General features: G+C 42.0%; 1 protein-coding gene across 6 annotated transcripts in view; it reads left to right on the top strand.

Moving 5' to 3' along the window:
- Positions 1-25955, top strand: part of TNR (tenascin R) — a 428883-nt gene that overhangs the window by 221271 nt on the left and 181657 nt on the right. For all 6 annotated transcript variants that reach the window (XM_045393008.3, XM_045393002.3, XM_005540057.5 and 3 more), the window contains one exon: positions 6636-6736. The gene's annotated coding sequence lies outside the window, so the exon portion shown is untranslated. The remainder of the gene's footprint in view (positions 1-6635; positions 6737-25955) is intronic.

Here is a 25955-nt window from a genome sequence, read left to right as displayed (position 1 = left end):
GATACCAAATGACACCACTTAGAACCTGCCAGACACCTGGGTCAGAGCCCTGATGCACTTGGGCAGTGTGTGAGGACTCATCCAAATAATCCCTTTAGAAATCATGAGAATGAGGTAGCACTAAATCTAGGAGGTGTGATGCCATCTGCACAAACACACACCTGTGTGTGGATAGTGACACTGTGCAGCTCTCTCCGAGGTGAGAAGGTAGTCTGACATATGTTCAGCTGTCCCAAGGAAACTCTAGAAGACTGAAGGCTTAGAATGGCTTGTCTAGTCACTGTTAAACAACTTCTGTGGAGAGTCCACCCCATGCGAATTCAGCATACAAGGGAGGCAGACCCCAGCTTGCTTTCCTCAACATCCCTCAGGACACCCAAAACCCTGTGAGTCCTCCAGGCATGGCCAGCCTCAGCCAGGATGGTCCATTGCTCTTGTGTGAGCATGAGGTTGTTGAGTCACCAATATCAAATTAGGCATTTGTTGCACCTCCTGGATGAAAATTCTGAAAGACTGAGGCCAATATCATTAAGGCAACATTTAAAAAGCACCTCTCTTCTCTTCTCTAGTTCAGACCTTAAAGCAATGTCTTCTGACCTCCAAACCAAGACCTTCCCTGGGAGGAGGAGCGGGGTGTTAATAAAATGCTGCTGGTGCAGTCATCAAAGTGTGACTGTGTGCTTTCCTGGAGGGACCCTGCAACCCCGAGGTGGCAAACCAAGCTTCCTCTAGGCCTAGTTAAAGATCACCAACAAAGCTCCTGCGTGCAAGAGACCACTCAATTTCAAAATATTTTTAATAAAACAATGCGGAAAGGGCAGCCTGTTCATTTTGATCCTCCACTGGGTCATTCAATTAAACCTGAGATTCTGGGAAAACTTGAACTCCCTGATCATATTTTCCTTAGTAATAATAATAAAAGATAATTATGGAATCTGTCTGTCAGATATTCCAGACACCAGCACCTCCACTTAATTAACTGCTAATTAAGACATGAAAGAACTTCAGTGTCTCTCACACATCCTGATTTTATTAAGCCTCAGCAAATCTTCCTCAGGAAACGAGAAACCTAAACAGCCAAGGCCGAGCCCTTCCCAGGATTTACGAAACAGGGTGGTGTCAGGTGAGTGGGGAGGAAGGCTGACTTTGAGGACCAGCCATTTAACTACAGCATTCAGTTGTTACATCATGACCCCAAGAGGAAAGAATGTGAGAGAAGGGAAAGGAACTAACAAGTTTCGAGTTCCTTCCTTCTGCTGCACATTCTCACAGCAACCCTGTAAAGAAATATTATTATTCCCACCTTACAGATAAGAAAATAAGTGCTTAGAGGGTTTCAGTAAATTCCTTTCCAAGTCTGTGGCTGGTAGGAGCTAGGATTTGAGCTAAATGTTACACTTTTCATTTGTTGTTCCAGGTAGATACAAGAAAGAGAAATGTCTTCTTCCTTGTCTTTACCATTACTGACAAAGCAAAAGTGGAAAGCATTTGTAGCAGCTAGCCTTCAAGATGACCCCCAGTTGATCCTTGCTTTAAGACATTCATACACTTCTGCAGCTTTTTCCCTCATTAAATGGGGCTAACCTGTGTACCAGTAGAATATTGCAGAAATGATGGTGAGCTTAGTCTTACAAGACACTGTGGCTTCCACCTTGCACTTTCTCAGATTGTTCACTCTGGGGGAAGTTAGCCACCACGTTGTAAGGACACTCAAGAACCCTTGTAGCAGCCCACATGGGGAGAAGCTGAGGCCTTCTGCAATGACCAATATCACACAAATGAGTCATCTTGGAAGCAGATCCTCTATTCCTACCAGGTTGAAGACTGCAGCCTTCAACATCTTGACTGAAACCTCATGAGAGACCCTTAGCCAGAACCACTCAGATAAACTGCTTCTGAATTCCTGACCCACAGAAATTATGAGATAATAAATGTTTATTATTTTCAACCACTGAGTTTTAGGGTAATTTGTTATGCGTCAGTAGATAGATGGAGAATTCATGAACTTCTTACACTCTGCTGAATTGCAAAGCCTTGCCAATACCAGCGGGTCAGAGAAATCCTTCTAAGAAACATTCAGATTTGTATGCCTGAAAGTAGGAGTCTGAAATAACAGCCATTCAAGACCCCTCCTGGTAGGAAACTTTGTGAGTCTGAAGCAGAATATGGGTCAGATCACCAACAGTTGCCTAAATTTCCCATTTTCACATTAAGATGACTAAGTACAATTTGAAGGCTGTTCACAATCTGATCCATTGTTCAGCAACCAACTGCTGTGAGAATTGAGAACAAAATGAATTGACCATACTTTGGGGTATTGGGCAATTTTGTCTATAGCTGATCAGCATCCTTGGGATCAAATAGCCATTACGGGAACATCTCCAGCAATTTGTAGTACATCAACCAAAACCTTTCAAGCAACAAAGCTTCTACTGCATGTCAAAATGAACTGTTACTGTGAAGTCTGAAACCTCTGCAGTTTTTGATTGTTGGATCTTACCTGGCCCAGCAGGTGTCTTTCTTCTAAAGTCCATGACTCACCTAAGCCAAAGAGGACAAAAACACAAAGCTCTGGAGAAAAATCTGTGATTGAGGTCAACAGAGTCTCTTGGGCTGTACTTTTTGGGCTGCACTTTTTGGACTGTCCAGATCCTCAGTTCTTGCCAAGGCAATCAGGGGCACGGAGCCCATGCTACGAAGTCCAAGCCAAGTCCCTCAGATGGATGAACTCACCTGTGTTACAGAGGGGTCAGCACTTGATGAGGAAGGAAAATACAATGTACATTTTCCAGACATATGTCACAGGAAATTTTTTCCAAAGATGAGCTGTTGCAAGTTGACCCCAGATAATGCTGGACATGAAAAGGGGACATGCAGGTAAATGAGTAGGTTGCAGTGTGGACAGAAAGAGCACATCCATTTGCTGAAGCTGCTGGAGGGTCAGGTCAGCATGCTCTTTACTCTCGTGTATGTCTCTTGGGGTGTCACTTCCCCTCTCCGTTGGGTCCCTCTGAAACTGTGTAAGTTAAAAGGATTTGGGAGCATGAGCCCTGTACCCCATATTTGTCTCAGCTAATAGTTTTGCCTCTAGAACTTGCTGTTGCAGGAATATGTGACTACATTGTGACACATCAGCTTCAAGAATGGCTGTCATAATAATCCTTTGCCTTGTCACCAGTTATATGAATCTATCTTAAGATAAGGCCTTTGTGTGATATTAGGGCTGTAGGACTTGTTCATCAAATTAAGTGGACCTATTAGTGAGGTAAGATATCACAAGGGCCAGTATATGGGGTTCACAATGAGCTGCATTCTATCAGAGCTAGCATGGTAATGACTTCAGGAAGATTGGCACACACACTCCAGTTCAGTTTGGCAGTTGTTCAGTCAACAGTTGGAAACCTGTTTAAATAAATAAAACTGGTTAAGTGGAAAAGAGGACAGGACTAGAATACAGAAGCCCTGCATTTTAGTTCTAGTCCTCTCAATCACTTTGGAGGTGCATGCCCTGACAAGTTCCCATGTCCCTCTCCCTCAAAGACAGGAGCTCCTTGCAGGTGGTGGCTGTATCCTCTTCCTCATATTCCCGGTGCCTGGCATGGGCCTGGGTACTCACAAGGCTCTCAGTAAATTGTTGCTGCCAATGACTGAAAAAGTAAATAAGTGCACATATCTACATTCACATATGTATATATGTGGTTAAATGAGTGTGAAAGGAAGTCTAAAAGGTTGTACTCCATGCTGCCAACACAGGGGCTGAGGTAATGTGGATGGTGCAGGGAAGGAGAGGAGGTAGAGAGACGCAAGCAATGGAGAAAAAAAAGTGCACTAAAAATTCTACATGTATAATATAATCTTGTAAAAGTATGTGTATGTATGCATAAATAAATTAGAGGAAAAATGATGATGTTTGTATGTTAAGTCAAAGCAAGTTGCAGAGTATTTCAGTTTAAAACGATAAACAAAAACATCCCATATATCTGTTATATATGCATAATTAGGTTTAAATGAGCAAAAGGGAGGGTGTATATTTGGGTGCTTTGAGACACCACCCAACTGAGGCACTCAATTCTGCAGCTGCTGGGAGCGTTGGCTGCTGACAGCTCACAGCTGAGTCCCTTTTCAGGCATCACCATCAGCCAAAAAGAGCTTCTTTGCCCATCCTCTCCCTGGGGCAGCCCAGAGCCAAAGACGGGTGCATGTGGGGCCCACAGACCTGGGTCCTTTTTCAATGCAGGACAACTCCAACGTTCCCTCTGGTCAGTTCCACTTCCTGTACTTCCCCCGGGTGTCATAGCCCTCAGGAGTTAAGTCTCAGTAAGCCTTCTGTGTACATATCCAGTCTCAAGCTGTTTCCTGGGAATTATGACAGGGTAGAAGGATACTTACCAGTGTATTAAAATGTTATTTAAGGAACTGAGATTGGGGGAAATGATTAGCATCTTCTGCATACATTTTTATATTAACTTTTTTATTTTATTTTTTTAAAATTTATTTATTATTATTATACTTTAAGTTGTAGGGTACATGTGCATAACGTGCAGGTTTGTTACATATGTATACTTGTGCCATGTTGGTGTGCTGCACCCATCAACTCGTCATTTACATCAGGTATAACTCCCAATGCAATCCCTCCCCCCTCCCCCCTCCCCATGATAGGCCCCAGTGTGTGATGTTCCCCTTCCTGAGTCCAAGTGATCTCATTGTTCAGTTCCCACCTATGAGTGAGAACATGCGGTGTTTGGTTTTCTGTTCTTGTGATAGTTTGCTAAGAATGATGGTTTCCAGCTGCATCCATGTCCCTACAAAGGACACAAACTCATCCTTTTTGATGGCTGCATAGTATTCCATGGTGTATATGTGCCACATTTTCTTAATCCAATCTGTCACTGATGGACATTTGGGTTGATTCCAAGTCTTTGCTATTGTGAATTATAATAAGCATGTGTCACTTTTATAATTTTAGGAATATCAAATGAAGAACTTTAAAATGTAATAAATGTGTTAGTTGAATGAGTGAACAACTGTGCCTACATCTAGTTGGAGAAACAGATAACAATAAAATAGCATGTCAAAGGTACTCAGTGTTTTTAATAAACTCAAGTGAAGGGGATTTTCCTAATATTTTTCATGACTTTTGATGTAGTTGGTTCAAAAGATATTGGACCAGCTTTCTGAGAGTGAAGTCAGCACCTCACAGGTGAGGATGAGGAAAAGAAAGGTCAGCGGATGGAAGCAAACAGGAGGGGGAGTTGTAATTCCATGGAAGAAGAGATTTTCTAGCCTCAGAGCTATCTGCCCCCCAAATAGGCTGCAATTTGTGGACAACTACCATCTAAATTACACTGTCCAAAGAACCTGCAATTCTTCCATTTGGTGAGCAGCCAGATTAGAATTGGAAGAGAAAAATACCTGGCATTTATATCACCTGCAACACCTCCCAGTCCTGGACCCTGGCAAACCCACTGATGACCAGTTCTTTCCCTGTGATGCCACCTCAGAATTCTTCTTGTCCCCACTCTCCAGGCAGCCACAGTGGATGCACTGGAGTATTCACTCAAGATGGAAAATGTTTGCCCTTCCAGAGCTAAATAATCTTTACACTTCTTCCAGTTCTGAGGTTTCATGAGGTCTTCCAGGGAAGGTTAATTTATTCACAAATGTCTTAAATAAGCAAGCCTGCACCTCAGCCAAATGCCTGCTTCTTCCTCTCTCAGACATCACCTGATTTTTGCAAATCCATCCTCTTGAGTCATCTATAAATGATATCCCTGAGGCTCAGTGTCCCATTTGAAGAAGACTTAGCAGGGTTTGTGAGAAGCAAGCCCTTGAAGGCATAATTATCGAGCCACCAACTGTGTCAACACATCCTTGGAAATTTTGTAGTGGAGGTCTGGTCCAAGATCTGTGTAGGACCCCTGATTACAGAGGCTAACAAATGTGCTTACTCAGAAGCCTCTCACTTAACAATTGATGCCACTGCTTCTGTTGGAGGTTGTTCTAACCTGGGAGAATGACTCTTTGTTTTGCATGCATTTATTCCTTCTTTGTTGAACTTTTATGCACTGGCATTGTGCTTGGGACAGGAACTAAAGCAGTGAGCAAGTCAAAGACTCTGACCCTGAAAAGTTGGGAGTCCAGAGTGAGCATGGCACACATAAAGAGGTTTATAGTACGTGGAGACTTCACGACGTAGGAATGCTTAGAGTGCCAAGGACATTAAGGACATAAGAGGGGGTCAGGTTGGGGAGCAGAGGTTTGTATAGAAGGCTTTTTGGAGGGAGTACCAAGCATTTATCATAATCAGATCAGCTAAGCATGTTATTACAGCCACTTTCAAAGACATGAAGCACATTTCTGGATTTATAATCATTCTATAGATTTGTTTACCTCAAATATTTACCTTTTTATTGAAAACTATGAGATGAATGAAAGAAAATCAATGAAATAAATGAAAGTCTCTGGAGAGAAGAAGCAACTAAGCAACAATTTTTTTTTTTTTTGCTTTGGAAATTCACATGGTGCACATACGAATTTATTTTAAAGGAGATGTGGCACTTAGAATAAAAAGGAAACCAGGCTTTCTTATTTTGAAACCATTAATATATTTCTTCCCTCCCTTATTTCTGTTTCAGGTGGCTATATCATTTTAACTTCATAGAGGGCAGGTTTCTTTTGGAATTAGGATTAAAGAACGTGCAGTAAAGAGAAAACATCGAGGACACCATCACGAAAGGTACCATTTCCTGTGAACATTTGATCATTAATCATTCCCAAGGCCAGTTTGAGGCTTTCATTAGTAACTGCATATTCCCAGGGATCCAAGACCCTCTGTTATTGAAACAACACCCTGGGGGCTAGTCTCCTTGAAATGAGGTGGTCAACAGCATTAGCTCCTCTGGGCTTCATGCAGTCTCTGAAAAAGCTGGAGAAACCGGGTACCGAGGCTTTGGCTTCTCATAAAATATTTCTGAATGCATTTCATGATGCGGTTGGTAATAAAAGTGTGTTACTGTGCTCAGTCCCTCCAAGAAGCTAGACTTGACTCCCAGCCTGCCCGTGCCTGCACTGGGCCTGCATGAATCAGTGCTAAATTATTCACCAGTCTCACTCTAAAATTTCTGGAGTTCCAAAACCCCTAATAAAGTATTATGAAAAAATATCCATCTCTTTATCTCTATCCATAACTATATGGCTGGAGGAAAAACCTGTCGTTTTATTTCCTTTAATTTAAAAGCTTTCCTAATTCCTTTTTCATACCACATATATATGTCTAAAGAATTTTCAGGTTGAAATAATAACCTCTAAAAAATGGTCCACAGGAGAAGGCTGTTAGGATTCACAGAGTTGGCAGGCACCGTGAATATTTTGCTCCTTTAATAACTTTCCATGGTACTCAAGCTTGATATACTGAACTGGGAACTTTTCAAACAAGTGTGGCCCTTTTTCATTGTACAAAACAATAATACGGCCACCAGTCTTCTCTCTCTGTTATACAATTGCTAAAGTTTGTTCAGAAAAGTTTGTTCAGGAGCTCATTTTCTTCCTCAGACTCACTGCAGTCTCCGTTTCCATCATGCTACTCTGCAGACTTAAGGCAAGTCTTTTCTGAAGCCCCGTGTTTGAATCGGTCCAGAACACCCTCAGCGGCCTCCCTTGGGGGCACTTGACTGCAAAGTACTGCATGCCATTTAAAACACCTTTGGACATTCAAGTTCACAAGAGGCATTATCACATCACACTGGCTATTAACCATTCACACTTAAGGGAGACTTGGTTAATTTGTTGCTTCTAGGATACCAGCTGGTTCAGATCAAGTTCTCTGCAACCAAGCAGAGCTGGAAGGTGGACCATGGTGTACCAGCAGCTAATGGCGCCTGTCACGAAAGCATCACTGGCAGTGTATTACAATGGAGACATTTTTACTGACCTGCACTCTGCTCAGGGAAAGCACTTGGGATAAAAGAATATTTGACAAACCCTGCTGATTAAATCTCAAAGTCACCTCCTGGCACAGAGGGTAGTCCATCTTTCCCGGCCAAGCTTGTCACATGTATCTGAACCACCTCACAGGAGAACAGAGCTTGTCCAGATTAGTCCCCTCCCCCACACATTTACAAATCACTTTTCACTAGCATGGCTTGGTGTTGGAATTGCAGGGGTTACCAAATAGGTAGGCAGCCAGGTCCCCTCATGGCTCCTTGGCAATTCAAACCCAGGTGCTCACAGGCTGGCCTGAACTGCCTTGCTTGGAATTGCAGGGGTTACCAAATAGGTAGGCAGCCAGGTCCCCTCATGGCTCCTTGGCAATTCAAACCCAGGTGCTCACAGGCTGGCCTGAACTGCCTTGCTTGCCTGCTTCTATCTCACCTTCATTTCCCATGCATTCGAAGCAGCTTATTTTAAAAGCTGATTAGATGAGCCCTTAATAACATTAGAATTTAAATGGTCCCAGATAGGTTTTCAGCTTCTTACCAAATTGAGATAAATGTGATATTTGGGGAGTTGAGCTCCCAGCTTCAAGCCTGCTCTGTACTGCAGACAGGTTTTGAAGTACTGTACTATTTTCTCCCATTTTGCAGCCTAAAACTGGGTTTGTGTGTGTCCATAAGGTGCCCTTCATCTCTAACAGTCTATGATTCTGTGTGTAGATATGTCTCCATGATCATGCACTTTCAAAAAATGGTAATTTGGGGTAAGGGGCCCAGGACAGAGTTCTATCTTTCAGTTGTGATAATTTATGGAAAAGCTTCATTCTATACCCTTACACCTTATGATAACTTTCAGTTCTAGACAATAACCTTTATTGAGCAGCTATTATTTAGCAATTTACTTTGATATTAATGCTGTTAGTACCTGACTTTGGCAGAGAATAATGTAAAATAGTGAGAAATATGAATGTTTCACTTTATGAATATGTTCAGCACACTCTGTAACTCTTAAGGGTGGGTTCACTCCCAAAAAGGAAAAACACACTTATCAAGCCAAATAGACATAGCCTTTCAACTTAATACCCTTCTGTCAGATTTTATAAAAATAAAAGCAAAGTGGGAAAGAGGAATTTGAAAAAACAAGCAAAAGTAAACATAAACAGATGGTTCAATGTTTAGGTAAATATATTCTTACAAACAAATAAACTGAGTTATCTGCTTGCTATATTGTCCCAACCAAACTAGGCACCTGGCTATCCCCAGAATTAAATCTTGAAACTCCTAAAAACACGTTTTGCCCTTCTAGATATGGGTGGTCATGAAAGAAGTATCCCTGAATTTAAGCTTCTTTGTGAAATGTTCAACAAATGTAGCTGCTCTTACAGACTTTCAAGAGAAGCTAAACCTTGAGCTTAACCCTTGAGCATTAGCACTCGGGTGGGGAATGACTGCCCACCATATTCCCCTGGAGGGATGTTAAGGACTCCAAGGAGCCAGGTAGGTGAAGGAGGGGACCTGGGGTTTGGGCATAGCTGTGGGCAAACCCACTTTTCCTGCACTGGCCCTACCAGTCCAAAATTCACCCCAGACTTCAGGGACTCTTGAGGGACTTCAGGAGGAAATTACTTATAATCCATTTAAACTATGGCTTTGATCAGAAACTACAGTTAGAGTGTAAATGTCTGCTTTGCTGCGTGATAAAACCAGATTGAGGAGGCTCAGCAAAGTACAACTCCAGAATTGCAGTGTTTGACTCTGTGCCAAACCTCTGATCAGTCAGAGCCCAAGTGGCTGTTTCCTATGTGTATTAGTCTGTTCTCACACTTCTGTAAAGAACTGCCTGGGACTGGGTTATTTATAAAAGAAAGAGGTTTAATTGACTCACAGTTCAGCATGGTTGGGAGGCCTCAGGAAACTTACAATCATGGCAGAAGAGGAAGCAAATATGTCCTTCTTCATATGATGGCAGGAAGGAGAAGTGCCAAGCAAAAAGGGAAAAGCCCCTTATAAAACCATCAGATCTCAGGAAAACTCACTTACCATCATGAAAATAGCAGCATAGAGGTAACCGCCCACATGATTCAAGTACCTTCCACCAGGTCTCTCCCATGACATGTGAGAATTACGGAAACTGCAATTCAAGATGAGATTTGGGTGGGGACACAGCCAAACCATATCACTATGGAAGGGGAAAGAGGAGTATCAGAGGAGGTCTTGGCAGAACCTCCATGCCTTGGCCCACCCATTTCTCAGGAAATTAAGCATTCCGTGCCATTGTGACAAGGGTTTCATTAAGACCATATTATCTAACAGGTGACTGCTTGTCCAAGTACCTTCCTAGTACTTGTGTTTGCTCTCAACATCTTGTAGTTTACATGTGCAAAATGTAATGGCATTGGATACATCAACTGGCAGTTTACATGCAAACTCACCTCCTCCTTCACTAAGCCTGGAGTCATACAGAAAGAGCTTGCTCAGTTTCACTCTCCTTCTCAGAATGCTTCTGTGCAATCATCCTGCCCAACTTGCTTTTGACATGTCTCTGGAGAGAAAGGGTTCCTCCTGGCCACAACTAACTCTTCCACTGAGTCCTTGGTCTCTTCTTTACCCTTCTCCTCTATAGCCTGATCCACCCATTGCTCTCCTTTCCTTACTTGCATTTTCTCTCATTCTCTATAAGTTCTTTTTCTTCTGCTTGTAAACGAGACTTGGTCTCCATTACAACAAACAAACAAAAAAACTTTCCCTTGATTTCCTTATTCACTCTCTCTTTCTCTTGTCCTGGATTCCAGGGAAGAACATTCTACATTCACTTCTCACCATTTACTCATCCCTGAATCCTATGGAAAACAATGCATCCTACCTACCCGTGCAACAAATTCAACATAATTCGGCAGACATGCATTTAGCATATACTAGGTGCCACACCCTGTCTGGACTCTGAACACATGGAGGACACACTCTTACAAGGAAGGCAAGGCATGCCTCCATCACGCCTAATTACAGTGTGACAGTGAGATGGTGAGGCTATGCACTATAGAGAGGCAGGGTGAGAATCATCAGCCCTATCTTGCAGGAGGGGGCAGCAAGGAAAGTGTCAAAGAAGTTCTCCAGCAAATGGGGGACCCATGAAAGGAAATGAGAAAAAGAGAGAAGAGGGAGGCCAGTTCAGTAGGAGGAGCAGCATGGGCAAGGTCATTGAGATCATGGGGCCCAAGCAGCATGACGTGTAGAAGGCGCTATGTACATGGCAGGGAGACAAGGAGTACTGAGGCCTCACAGAATGACAGACATTTAGACTTTGAGTGGAGATCCTGAGAAACTTTAACCCTTTCTTGCAGACAATGGAAACAATAAAGGGTTTAAAGGCAGGAGTGATATAATCACGTTGCCTTTAGAAAGATCACTCAGGAAACAGCAATTAGAGGGGGAGATCAGATAGGAAGTTGCTCTAATAGTCCAGATGAGATGAGATAAGGACCTCAACCAAAATAACCTGTGCTAGGAATGGAGAAGAGGGGATTCTAATGTAATCTCCTCCATTCTCCAAGAATCCACCCAAACAGATGTTATCTCTTCTGCACTAAACCCTCAGAGCATTTTTCTTACTGTGCTTATTCAACTTGTATTGCAGTCATTTGTGTATTTCTCTAATGTTCCTTATCAAATTGTATCTTTGTCTCCCCTTCCTCAAATTACAGTACCTTGCTCATAATAACAACTGAAGAAAAGGTTATTGAGTTGAATTGAATTTTCAAGGGCTTCAAACCATGAATAATTGAGGAATCAGCCATGTATAAGTGCTCATCATTTGCATAATTGTGTAAACAAGCTTATAAATTTATTTTTATTTTTCACATTATTTTTGCTATCCCACAGTGCCCCACTATCTTTGCAGTTCTTCAGGTTTCGGGGAAATAGTAAACAAGTGTTCTCTAATACACACAAGTGACAGAGGCGCTGCTGGATTCTCAACTCCGCAGTCAAGGGAAGTGGTTGAAGGTAGAGAACAGATGATTGCATTGATTGAATATGAAAACTATGTACAAATATTGAGAAATATGCTGTCTAAAGAGACAGAGAATTGCAGAGCACACTGCATGATGGGACCCACGCACAGAGTCCCGAAGGTCAATGTGCAGATACAAATTGATTAAGCTAAGTACTTACTGAAATTGCTTTCCAACATACAGATGAGAATTGATCACAAGCAGGACCCATATTTATAGTGAAAAAGCTTTATAAAATTATCCGCTGGTATGTCATAAAGGCAAATTTAAATTGTCCGGATTTTTCCCCAAATGAAAGTATCTATATTGTTAACAAATACGTCATTAACAAGTGAACCAGTAGTGATAATTTTGTGATTGAGTTTCTTTATGTGTGGACCTAAATGGCCTCATAACAGCTTTTTTTTTTCTCTCTCTCTCTCGGCATCTTTTTACATCCCTGAGGTTAACCTCTCTGTCTCATGCCAAACCAAATGATTCTTTTTTTTTTTCTCCAGTACTACATATTGTATTAAATTAATTTTTTTGCCTACAGATTGTAGTTTTGCATAAGTTCTGTTTAAAAAAACCATTTTTTTTTAAATTTCCATAGGTTATTGGAGAACAGGTGGTATTTGGTTACATGAGTAAGCTCTTTAGTGGTGATTTGTGAGATTTTGGTGCACCCATCACCCGAGCAGTATATGCTGCACCCAATTTGTAGTCTTTCATCCCCCACTCCCTTTCCACCCTTTCCTGCTGAGTGCCCAAAGTCCATTGTGTCATTCTTATGCCTTTGCGTCCTCATAGCTTAGCTCCCACTTATGAGTAAGAACATACAATGTCTCAAACCAAAAGATTCTGATTGGCCATGATTTAGCCCTATCTAGTGTGGTACCCGAGTTGTCACTCTTAGACACAGTCCCTAGCTCCTAGGAAACTAGGAGTCAGAAATCTCCTAAGCCCATGTGGCATCCAGCACACTTAAGCAGCGGCTTTGAGTGGCGCCAGCCTGTGGCAGTTAGGCAGGAGAAAAGAAAAGGAGAAGTGGAGTGGAGTGTATAAAAGGAAATGCAAGGCAGCTGAGGAAAATTAAGAGAAAGTAGTAGAAGGCATAGTTAAGCAAGTCTTTGTTGAGTAATTTTTGTGTCAAGTATAAAAGCATGCATCACAGGCCACACAAAAGAAGTATGTATCATGCTTGCTGCACTCAATGGGCTAAGAATTTATCCAAGAGGGCTATTCTAAACCCAGGAAACAAACAAAATATCAGTTCATGACAATATAATCAAGCTGTAAATACTACTTCCTGGCATTGACTGTGTTATAGTAGTGAAAGCAGAAATAGAGCAAGTGTCATAGGGTTCATGGGAGTGGAGGAGACCACAGAAAACCCCATGGGAGAGGCCACAAGCATTGAGCTGGGCCTTGAAAATAGAGGTGGCACAAACCCAGGAAGACCAAATGAGCATGACACCTCAGACTATGAAAAAAAGTAAGAGGAAAAAGTAAGAACAAAAGGAGGAGATGAAAGAGAAGAGAAAACAGAAAAAGTTTCTGAGGATGGTGGTGGTAGAGCAGCTGCCACTCACATGTCCCTGGGCACCTGTGCCAACCCTTGGATTGCCTTGACCAAAGACCCACAATTTGGAGGCAGAAAATATTTCTGTGGTCCCAGTCATCTATGTAGAATTGGACCACAGCCAGTCGGTTTTTGTTGCCTCTGTAATCACAAAGTCAGGCATTTTTCCTCATGTTTACTTGACAGGAATGCTGTTTACACTGAAAACCTCACACCCTTCAGGGTGACCATTGACAACTGAGTTCTCATATGACTAACAATTGGGTGTAAAGAACCCACAGAAGCTCCACAGCAAATGAGATGGCTTCATTAGCTGGAGGTTCTAGGAGGCTCTGTGAGAAATGAAGAGATTGGTAAAGTAAGGACGATATATTAAATACATTTCAAAGAGTTCTATGGAGAGCAGGATATCGCCAACAAAATATATTTTGATTGGCACAGTGGAATCTCCCTGCCCCTCAAATTACTTGCCATCCCATCCTCATCCCATCCAAATTTTAAGAAAAGGACACAAACTAACAAATGAATAACACCAGTTCTGCCAAGTTGTCTGAAATCCTACGATTTGAGGTATATTCTTGTCAAGGTGTTGCCTCTTCCAGATTTCCCTTCAGAAAGGTAGGTGTTCTGAGAGACTTGTTTATCCACACTGGAATGCTAATTATGTTAGTAGAATTTCTGTCTAAGGGCCATGGAAGGAGGAAAAAGCAGAGAAGAGGAGAAATAAGGATGCAAGAAGAGGGAAAAATAATTTTAGAACGTGCTAGGAAAGGCAGGATTTAGGGTGATGGATGCAAGTGGTGGACATGGAGGGCTAATGAGGAGAAGGTGGGGGAGGAAATATAGCCAGAAGGAGAGAGAGAGAGAGAGAGAGAGAGAGAGAGAGAGAGAGAGAGAGAGAGAGAGAGAGAGAAAGAGAGAAAGAGAGAGAGAAGAGCAGAAAAATCACAATGCAACAAAGCCAGAATCAAACTATGCATCCTTGGCCATGAGGCCTGTAGCAGCCCTGACCAACTGGATAACTCCAGCATTACAGTTGGACATGTTCAAGTGCCACCTGAGAAGGCTCAGCATTGTTTAATATGGAAAAACAGAGCAGGGCTATTTGTGAGGTTGGCCAGGTGGCAGGGTTAATATACGAGTATGCAGCTAAGTCCAGCAGTGGCAAAACCACAGCAAGTTGTTCGTTAGGCTTGAGGAAGAAAATGCCTGGAAATTGGCCCCAGTGCAGAACAACTGTGGCCGTGGGCCAAGGGAGTGCCACACTTCTCTGCTGAGTCAGCAGAGAACAATAAAGCTGGGAGATGATATAAGAATTGTAATGTAAGGATTCTGCCAGAACTCTGTTCATCTGATACCAGAATCACAGACCCATCAAATGTTCAATTTAGGACTTCAGAGTTCATTCTACCTCAACCCTCATTCTCAAGCTAGGGAAAAATAGAGTCCTGAGAGGAGTTAAGATTTATCAAGTGTTTTCGATATGCTAAGCACTTTTTGATTACTTTATGTGTATTAACTGGTTTACTCCTCCCAACAACCAACAATAGTAGGTATTATTACTATCTCTATTTTATGGATAAGAAAATCCAGATGCAGAAAAACTAAATAATTTGCATGAATTCAAACAACTTAGTAAGTGGAAGAACAGGAATTTGAACCCAAGTAGTTTGAGTCCAGGGCTCCTTCACGCAAGCGCTATCCTGAATGATTTATCCAAGACCATACAGCCAGACACCAGGAAGGAAATCAGGCTGCCTTTTGTAAGTTGAATCTTGTCACTTCCAAGTTAGAGTGTAAATATCACTTATGCAATGATGAAAGCATGTTAGGGGAGAAGTCACAATAGATTTGGTGGCAAAGAGACCACGATTCCTTGTGGGAGCTGAGGGCTGTTCTGAAAGGAAAGCAGGGCACCCCGGTGGAGTAGCCTATCTCTCCTTCATCAGAAGAGGTAATGAATTGTAATGGAGCCACTGCAATTGAAGCTGTGATAATTATTGTGATAATGGCCAAGAAATGGAAGAGTAGATGCATCTCTCCATGAAGAGGAAGAGCCTGAGGTAATGAAACGGTAAAGAGTATATTGATGAGGTTTTGATAGTGATCAATGCGACAGCAATAGACTGCAAGTGTAAAGATAAAGGAAGCGTGGTGATGCATTTTTGGTCCTTCAATCAGCCACACCTGCTGAATGCTAACTTTGTCCAGATGCTAAGTGCTCTTGGAAGGAAATGAGGTCTAGTCCACCATGAGCTCAAAATTTAATGGATAAAACGGGACAATTGTAAACAATTTCCTTCCCCCGAACACACACACTGGAAGATCAGAAATGCCGGTATGCACTGCAGTTATAATAGTATGGTCTTGAATTGCCTTAAGGAAGACATTGGTAGTTAGAATTCTTAGAGTCAGAGAGGTGACTGTAACAGAGGACTGTGTTGGTGTCTTTAAGATGAGGATTATTACTCTCTGGCTGTTACAGAAAGATAAATGAGGATGCAGGAGTGAGTTGTAAATAAGAGTGACAATGGCAATAGTGAAATTGCTCTAGAAAGTGGCGGAACTTTTGTAGTTAACATTATCATGGGTGATTTGATGAAAGAAAAGAAGGGAATTCTAACATTAATGGAGATGTTGGACTACATGTACAGTGAATAACAGAGATGCCTGTAGCTTTATCAAAGGTGGCCAGGTTCTTGTATGGCAAAGGGGTGGATAAAGACATTGAAATTTGTTATGGTAGCAATTATGCTTGTAACTGAGGTAATAATAAAGATAATGGACCTGTAATTGAAAAGCTGGTGGCTGTAAAGGAGAAGGTGAGGGCAACTGAAATGTAGAGGGGGTGATAAGGGAGGTAATGGTGGCTATGTGAAAGATAATGGAGTTATAATGTAGATGATGCTAAAAGGTAATGGAGTTAAAATGAGGTGATGACTACAGAATGGGGGGAAAAAGATGATCCTCTTAATGGCAGCAAGAGGGACTGTGTGATACAGGTGAGAATTGTATGCAGGGCATTCATCATGACAACTAGAGCTGTGGGTGACCAGGAAAATAATGAACAGCTACACCCAAAGTTCTCATTACAGCAGGAGTTCTAATGGACCCTGGAATATGATAATGACATTAATGGAAAAGATGATGACCTCCATGAAAATCAGGAGCCTTGTGATGATATTTAGGACTGTAGGGGGGAGATATGAGAGGAGGAATGGGGACGGGATTGAGGACAGACCTCTGTGGACATACTTGTGTGTCCCAAGACTGTGCAGTCTGAGAGATGTTCACTAGACCTGGCCCTGTGGGTGACTTGGTTTAATGCAGCTGCTCTTGCTTGTACAAGGCATTTGTTGTGCATGAAGCCAGTCCAGGATGAACAGACTTAGCTGAAGCAGCAATTCAAGCTTGCAATCTAAATTTTGTTCTCAAATTGAGTCATGGCAATACACGTGATTACAAATGTATAAACACATCTGCTTACAGAAGTATTATATTTCAGTGTAATATCTGGGAAATCTGTGAGTTTTCAGAAGAAGTGAATGAATGAAGGGGATATTTATTTATTTGGTTACTTAAACCATCAACACTCCTCCTAAGTAGAGAATTAGTAGCTTGTTTCTCTAAGGCTCCGGAGTTCTTTCTTGTGCTTGTCTAGCACACTGGGCTCTGGAAAGGAACCTAGGGAATGGCTATGCACTAGGATCTCCAACGCTGCTTGTGTTTCTGTGCTGAGCAGCCTGGAAACATGCACAGTGGGTAGACTAACTAAAAACAGACAAATGATCCAGACCCACATCACATATGCGGAGATGTGAGCAAGACACACAGCAAATAAACGGATCAGAGTCAGCTAAAGAAACTTATCATCTGTGCAAGGAAGTGTGTATGAAACACAGGTTCTCTGCCTCTGGGACCTAAATGCTACCTTTTTCACAAAGTATACCAAAACCAAAACCAGCAGGACAGTTTTTACACAAATACAGATTCCTAGGTCTCACCTCATGGAGAGGCTAATTCTCTCAGTCGGGGACTGGCCTAGGAATCTGTAGTTTTAAAAATTCCCATGAAATTATTCCATTTTTTCAACTGCTTAAATGTCAACCTGTGTCCCTTATAAGGAGAAGATTAGGGAAGAGGTAGGGAAGACATATTTCATGGGAGTAGGTCAAACCAAACTTTTGAGTAGATCAGTCCTCACAGAAGGGATTTGGGTAGAAAAAAATCATCCTCCACCTGCCTATTCCTCCACCTGCACATGGGTGTACTTTTCCCCTGTGAAGTCACAGTTGACTTACACAGTCTCCCAGAAAAGAACTCCTAGAATACCACTATGGCGATAGGCAGCACTGAGCCACAGGCCCCTATTTTTTCTAGAATGTAAAGATAAAGCAGTACAGGAGCTGAAGCATATGTGAGAAGAGCAGAGGAGGAAATGTTGAGGGGAGGTAGAGGAAAGTGTCCAGAGAAGATATTTCAGCACCTCTACTTGTGGGGATGGATATGGATTTAGAGGTGAGGGGTTGGCACCACTGTGCTGTATTTGAAGGTCTCTCTCTCTCTCTCTCTCTCAGCTTTCAGATGTACTAATTTGTGCTTCAGAACTCTCAGGGATTAAAAAGTGTCAAAATCATGAACATATTCAATTTATGTCTTGAGAAGTACAAATTATCTCTGTCCTTATATGACATATAAGTTGTGCGCATATCCACATGTTTATTCTTCTATCAACAAATGGGTATAATTACTAAACAATGCACTACAAACAAAATGTATTTTTTCAATTGCTGAACAAAATAATATAATATTTTTTAATAGATAGTGCCCTAATTCTTCCTGTTCCCTCCGACTTAAACTCTTAAATCAGCAGCTAACTGAAAGATCCTAGTATATTGCCATAGTCACTTCAGAAAAGCTCAGGTCCTGCTGGTACCAGTCTGCCTGGATCTGTTTCAGAGAAACAGAAACCCAGAAGGGAGTGGTGAAGTTCAATCCCTGCTTGATCCAAATGGGAAAGGTTCAAGCAATTAGATTGAAGGTGTGTCAGGGAGTGATATCATGAGCACGGTCACTTCTCCCTCTCTCCTTGATACCCAACTTTATCAGGAAGTGGACCGCACAGTCCCTTAGAAACCATTCCTCATTTTTCCAGGATGCTGACCCACCACTTGAGAAGCTCCACTTTCCTCCTGGGCCATGCTGTCATTTGTTAGCTGCTAATCATTCATTAACCTTCCAGGTACCTCGCAGAAACCAGGACCTTGCCTTATTTGCAAAGGTGGTTCACTGGGTCCCCCCTTAATAAAATTACAACTTCAGGAAACAAATCATTTATATCAAATACAACCCCATGGCTTCCTCTTATGTTAATCATTTCAGGCAGGTGCTATTAGGTAATTGAATCACTAGGTTACAGAAAGCCACCACTGAATTAATGAGGAATAAACTCGAATTCCGAATAAGAAATTTTCTGAATAAATGGTTCTGAATAAAAAACCAAGAGCCAAGCCTATAATCACAACAGACGACAACAATATAAAATTGGATATTAAACACAGTCCTCACATCCATCCATTCTCCATCCACAAACTCTTTTGGAGCCTAAAGAACATATTGGAGCCACCAACAAGCACCCTCCACGTTTGCCACTTTCCTACTATTTCCTTCATGCTTTTTCAAGTGAGCTGGATACATTTTGAAGCCCTCATCCCAATTTAAAACACACTTTAGTTTAGTGCTAAGGTGAGTCTTTCCTTAAAAAGAGCATCCATGCCTGTAGCCCCATTCAGACTCTGAAATTCCCTTTGTTCCCATCTGACCTACCTGCATCCAGACTCCCTCCTGTCAGGACACTTTCCCCACAGAACCCTGGTGGCTGTTCACATCCCTGCCTAACACTCACTAACCATTTTCACTGTTCTCACTTTCTCAGCAAGGAATGCACAATTCAGGACCAGGCTTGTCTTTCCAGCCTCATCTCTTCTTAGATCCCTATAGGAATGCACCCTGTATTCTGGCCACACCCAAGTCCAGAATGTTCTATGCTCTTTCATAGTACCATGTTGTTCCTCCCACTAGAATGCCTGCTCCAAACTAATTCTCTCCTTTTAAAGTTCATCCTGAACATTGCCTCCTCCTCAAACCCTCTCTGACTCCCTCTTTACCCCCAAACCTAGACTGAATTAGGCACCCATGTTTCCTTAGCATCTGAGGGCAGAGCTCAGTTAGTGAACAGAGCACTCAATACTATACACGGGAGCACAGATAATTCTCTTCAACTAGATTGACATCTCCTTGAGAGTAAGACTACACAGTGTTTCACCTTGTGTTGTCAAGGCTAGGCATAGGGTAGATGCATAGCAAATATTTGATGAATGAATGGGCCAATGACAGAATACATGAAATAATGATTGAATAAATAAATACACCCAATCACATGATTTATGCTAATTCCAGCAGCCACACTCCATTCTCCATCTCTGGGCAGAAGCATTTTAAAAGTTTATTTTCATAACCTGACATTCAGTTGGTGAAGACTTGGCCCAGAACGAGTGGGTCTCCCCACAATAAGTGATACCATCGCAACTTCTTTATCCTCCCACTCTTTATCTGAAAAAAAATAGACTGGGCAGCGTGGACGAGATGTTTCCCTGCAGCAGAAAACCACTATTAGCACAAACCACGTGGTGACCATGTTGCCTTCCTCAGGGGCAGGCATCCAGCCCCACAGGAAATCTCCCCCGCTCTGCATACTGCATTTGGTTTCACAGAGCTGTGGTCGCCTGGCATTTATCATGCTGTGCTTCATCAGAGATTTAATCAGGTCTGAGTTTTTAACAACGTGCTCGTCATGCTCACTTAACTTAAAATCAAACTTGTTCAGGCATTAGTTGGTCCTATTCACTCAGTCTGGTAGTTTTGGCATTTAAAACTTTAGACTTTTTCATCAAGGAACACTACATTTTTACCAAGCATCTCCCTACATATAAACCTCTCAGGCTGGTTCCCTGGTTGAAATAATCCAGGCTTACAGATTATGCTGCTGGAAGGGAAGTATCTATGTATTATTTCCTACTGATGCCAAAACAGATGACCACAGACTTCATGGCTGAAAATAATAGAAATGTATTATCTTACTGCTCCGTAGGTCAGACACAGGCCATACTGAGCTGTTGCCAAGGTGTTGGCAGGGCTGCATTCTTTCCGGAGGCTCTGGGGGAGAACCTGTTTTCTTGCATTTTCCATGCAGGGTACAGGCTACCCAGGCTCTCTGGCTGGTGCCCTCTTCCTCCATATCAAAGCCGGCAATGGTTGATGGAGTTCTCACACAGCATCACTCCAATTTCCTCTCCTGCCTACCTCTTCCACTTTTAGGGACCCTTGTGAGTACACTAGGAATACCCAGTTCATCAGGTTACTCTCCCTATTTTAAAGTCAGCTGATGAGCAACCTTAAGTCCCCTTTGCCATATAAGGTAGCATATTCACAGATTCCAGAGACTAAGGCATGGGTGTCTTTGAGGGGTCGTTATTCTGCCCATCACAACCTATATGGCTCTGGACATCTGGAAGTGATCCTTTACGTAACCTCATGGGTCCAGTGTGGACCTTCCAGTGGTGACATCAGAGTCACCTGGAAGCTGTTTAGAAATGCAGACACACTAAACCCATCCCAGACCTTCAGAATCAGAATCTACATTTTCACAAATTTCCAGGGGATTGGATGTGCATGTGCAGTGAGTTTGAGAAGCCCTCTCCAGAGGTTCCCTGAGCGGGCAGAGGAAAGAGCTTAGACTCTGGTGTCGAAAAATGGTTTTATCTGAAAACATGTAATAAGGAAGGGGTCCTGAGGAGCCCAATCAATAGCACCCCTCTTCCCTGTCAGAGCTCTGAACAAATAGAAATGTAAGACAAAGAAGAGAGCCAGGTATAGACCAAGATTTCACCTTGGTAAACTGATATTTGATGATATTAGTTTTACCTGCACCTATAACATTGAACCTTGAGATGAGGAGGGCTTCTTCCTGCCCAGTCGCAGCTGCACTGCACTGGGGAGGGTCCCTCCCCTGCAGATCCCTGCAGGCAGGGACAGAGCATGTGGAGAGGGATTTCTAGGAAAGAGGAGTGCATTTGAGAGCACCTGGTCTCTGCAGGCAGGCCAACTCCATAAAGGAAGAAGAGGAAGAGCCTAGACTACATGTGTTCGATTTCTTCTTCCAAACTTAGCAAGGAGATAGATCACTAGTGAATAAGGGGATGGAGATGAGACAGGAGAGTTACAGCTCGTAGAGCTGCCTCCATATGGGAGGAAACATCAGGAGATGAATCAACATTTCCCCTAATAGATACCACCTACATCACAGTGTAGTGGGGAAGACAGAGAGACAGTCCATGCAGAAGCACTTGATACACAGCAGGAATCCCATTACAAGGATTACCATGTTATCCAGCAATTCAAAACCTGGCAACCCATCAGAACATCCTAAGAACTTGTTACAAAATGTGGTTTCCTGGACCCTTACCCTAGGCGATTCAGATTCAGTAGGTGTAAGTTGGGGCCAGGGAACCATACTGACCTGAAATTCTATAGCATCCAAGTGAGGAAATGGCTGATTCCTTGGTCCATTCAGTCATTTAGGCTGGACTATACCTAAACCACAGAACTTCTGGTTGCAAGTTACAGAAACCAACTGGAGCTGGTTTACCTAAAAGAGGAAGTGTGTTGCAGAATCCATGGGTGTCTTGCAGAACAAAAGAGCAAAGGGCACATGTTGGGAAGGGACTGACCCCAGGAACTAATGCGTTTCCAGAAACCCATGATGTGCTGTCTCCATCTCTCATTTCTGCTTCTCTTGATGACCAACGCTGTCCTCTCTCTGTGTTTTCATGCTTGTGATGGACTCTGCACAACTCTTAAAGGTGCTTTTCCTCTGGACACTGAAGACCGATTAGCACTCTTTTAGTCTCCACTCTAAATTCCCAGGCAGAGAACTGACCCAAATCAGGTCAGCTGTTTTTACCAGGTTCAGGGGCCTGGGGCTATAGTCCTCATCTCTCCATCTCCATAGGGATATGCTGGAGGGAGGATAGTTATAGAGGAAAGAAGTCATCACTTGTTTGATGGATACCCAAAGAGTCTACTAAGAGTTGCTATCCTATATCTGTATTTTTAAAATTGCTTTTCCCTAATAGCCAGAAAATAAAAAAAGAAAACCTTGTGACTTTGAGTATCTGATAAAGATTTTAAAAATATTTCTAATTTACACTTAGAATCAATCTCATTGAAATATTAGCTTTAGTGAAATCCTCAAGATGATGCCTCTGCTGCCTACTTGAAATGGTCATGGATCTTAACTCCTTTGGAGAGGGTGCTCCTCCTTCTAAATGGCTCACTTTCCCCAGATAGTTCTGGCCCTTTTACATGCTTCTTTCTAGGGTGAAGAGAGTTCTGTTCCAAGGAGACATGTTCTAGGAGTGAATGCCACATCCATTTATGTTGGAATTTTTTTAATGAATATTTCTGCCTACTAGACCATAAGTTCTTCCAGAGTCAAGAGATTCTATCTCAATCATCCTACAGCTGTAGCACCTATTAAAGTGCTGGATCAGAGTGGTTACCCAATATGTGTTGTTGATTTTAGCAATGAATGAGAAGTCTTGTTCTTCAAAAAGTAATGTAATAATATCATGCTTAGTGAGAAGTCATTGTGTACCAGGAAACAATGCCAGGAAAGAGTTCCAAAATTCAGGATTGTTGTGCCTTTCTGGGAGGAGAGTCCATGATCACCTCACTAGGAGTCAGGGGAAGGAAAGGGGAACTCAGAGATTTGTCAGTGTGAGAAGCAGTCCCAGGAGTTAGAAGTGGTGGCCCCATGACTCACAAATTAACTTCCCTTTCAGGCAGGCCTTCTTGTTTTCCTTAGCATCCTTGTCTTGATCCCAGCCTGCTCAGAACCCTGCCTCTTACTACAAGATGTACATGAGTCATGAGAGCCAGGAGTGTTACTTCTCAGAGGTGCCAAATGACAGTTGTCACAGGGTTATCATAGAGGGGAGGTAGAGACCTTCCATGAATGTTTATTCTAATTGCAGTACAATAAAACCTTAGACTTCACAATCCATCATTCCTCTATAAAATCAATATTACAGGGCTCAAATATCTCTATCATGACAGTATTTTATTCTAAAAGTGTATTTTCCTACATTTCCTAACTTCTAAAATAATAAAAAGTTGCTTCGGCATGACAGTTGCCTGACATAAATGAAAACACAATTTAATGAAATGGCATTTTATGAATTTAAAGTGAAGCAAATATTTGACATGCTTTATTTAAATTAATTTGCTGTGCATGCTCTGTTGTTTCAGTCGCAGCAGAGCTTTGTTTTATTATATGTTTACTGCACCGGGCTCTGAGGCTTGCTTGTGAAGAAACAGAAGCTAAGGGATCCAGGGAGTCCCAACTCGGAGAGTCCCACAGGCCCACACTCTGGTTCTGTTGGCAGGAAAACTTAGCTGAATTGAGGCAGGAAGTTGTATAACAAAACTATTACATCCACTTTTGCAAGGCAAGAGTGGGCTATTCACCTCCGTGTTGGTGATATTTTTGTCGTATAAGCAGCTAATTCCTTTCAGTAATTCTACTCTAAACTAGTCTTAATGTGCATTCTATATAAATTCGGAACTGAACAATTTCGGGGAATGTTGTAAAAAATATCCTTGCTAAACTTTCTAGAAAAACAATCTGCCAATTCTAGGATACTATCACTTCAGGGGAAGCTGTGGCAAAGCTATCTCATTAATATACTATCTGATACTTTAAAGATAAATGTTCCCAACTCCTGGATTTACAGAATAAACTTGCTTTGAAATAAGCAAATAATACTATTTTGATTTGAAATTCCAGATACTTATTTACTCTCTTTTTTTATGATTTCCTGAATCAGGAGTTTGTAGTTCCAGTTAAGAGTTTTCCAACAGCTTGTAGTTATAGGGACATTATTTGATCATAGTTATTATTTGCTTTACCTAACCACTCACCGAGTACAATGACCTCCATCCTGGAAGAGGGGTAGGAAACAATAATGATGGTGCTGACTCACCAGGAAAGGCCATGGTGGACACAGGATAGAGGTTGTAAACTGAGTCAGGGTCAAAAGTAACAGATAACTTTTGCACACATGGATGGTAACTTGTCGTGTCTTTTTTTTTTTCCTTCACTTTGGGCAAAGGTCTTCACAGTTCTTAGGATCAAGTGCACTTTTAAGATGAGGATGTAATTTATAGACAAAACAAAGTCCCTGAACTTAGAATAGAAAAACCCTTAAATACATTTCATTTCATTTTATTTTATTTATTTTTGAGACAGAGTCTTGCTCTGTCTTCCAGGCTGGAGTGCAGTGGTGCAAACATGACTCACTGTGGCCTCCACCTCCTGGGCTCAAGTGTTCCTCCCACCTCAGCCTCCTGAGTACCTGGGACTACAGGCATGCACCACCACATACAGCTAATTTTTCTATTTTTTATAGAGATAGGGTTTTGCCATGTTCCCGAGACTGTTCTCAAACTCCTGGGCTCAAGCAATCTGCTCACCTCGTCCTCCCAAAGTGCTGGGATTACAGACAGACAAGTGTGAGCCACCGTACCTGGACCTTAAATACATTTTAGAAAAGAATTTAACACATACACATACACACATCCCCATAAAGACTGTCTCCACCATTTGGAAAATGTTAGTTCCATCCCCAGGAAAAAGAAAGAAATTTAAAAATACAGTACAAGATGGTCCCTGGTCCAGAGATCTCTACATTTAACAAAGCATCCATTCTTCATTGGTTAGAAAGAGTTTAGATACAGCCCTTTCAAGCTAACATCAGACTATGAATTCTTAACTCTTTAGGTTTACTATTAGGCCAAGCTATTATTGAGTTGACTGGAAAAGATCATTTTCTAGAAGCCTGTCCTCTCTGCCAGCTTTTTCTCAACCTAGTGACAAGCATCAGGGGTGAGGTGGCTTGGAAGTGCCATGAAACAAACTCTGGAAAATGAGGGTCAGGGAGTTAGGGAGGGAGAAGTTTTTTAGGTGCCCAAGCAACTGTGAAATAATGAAAAGGAGATAAGAGCCAAGAAAATCAGGAGGCAGGAGAAAAACTTGGAGCAGAAGAATACAGTGGATTACATTTTCCTCAAAGATAACCTGGAAACAGGCTTTATCATCCAAAGACCATTTTCTCTCCCATCTAGCAATTCGAAAAGGAGAAAGAAAAGGATCAGTGCTGCGAAAGAGTTCAGCTTAAGTGACTTTACCAGGTAATTGAAAAAAGCTTGTAGGTGTTTGGTCAAAAACTTTTCTTTTTTTTTTTTTTACTGTTATCAAATAAACACATCACTGGTGGAGGAAGGATCATACTTCCTAGGCTGGTCCAGAGAGAAAGAGAAAACTAGAAACAATTA

The sequence above is a fragment of the Macaca fascicularis genome, chromosome 1, assembly GCF_037993035.2.
Source record: "Macaca fascicularis isolate 582-1 chromosome 1, T2T-MFA8v1.1".
In the NCBI taxonomy this organism is placed as follows: domain Eukaryota; kingdom Metazoa; phylum Chordata; class Mammalia; order Primates; family Cercopithecidae; genus Macaca; species Macaca fascicularis.
Note: the sequence above shows the minus strand (reverse complement) of the source record. Positions and strands in the feature narration are given on the sequence as shown.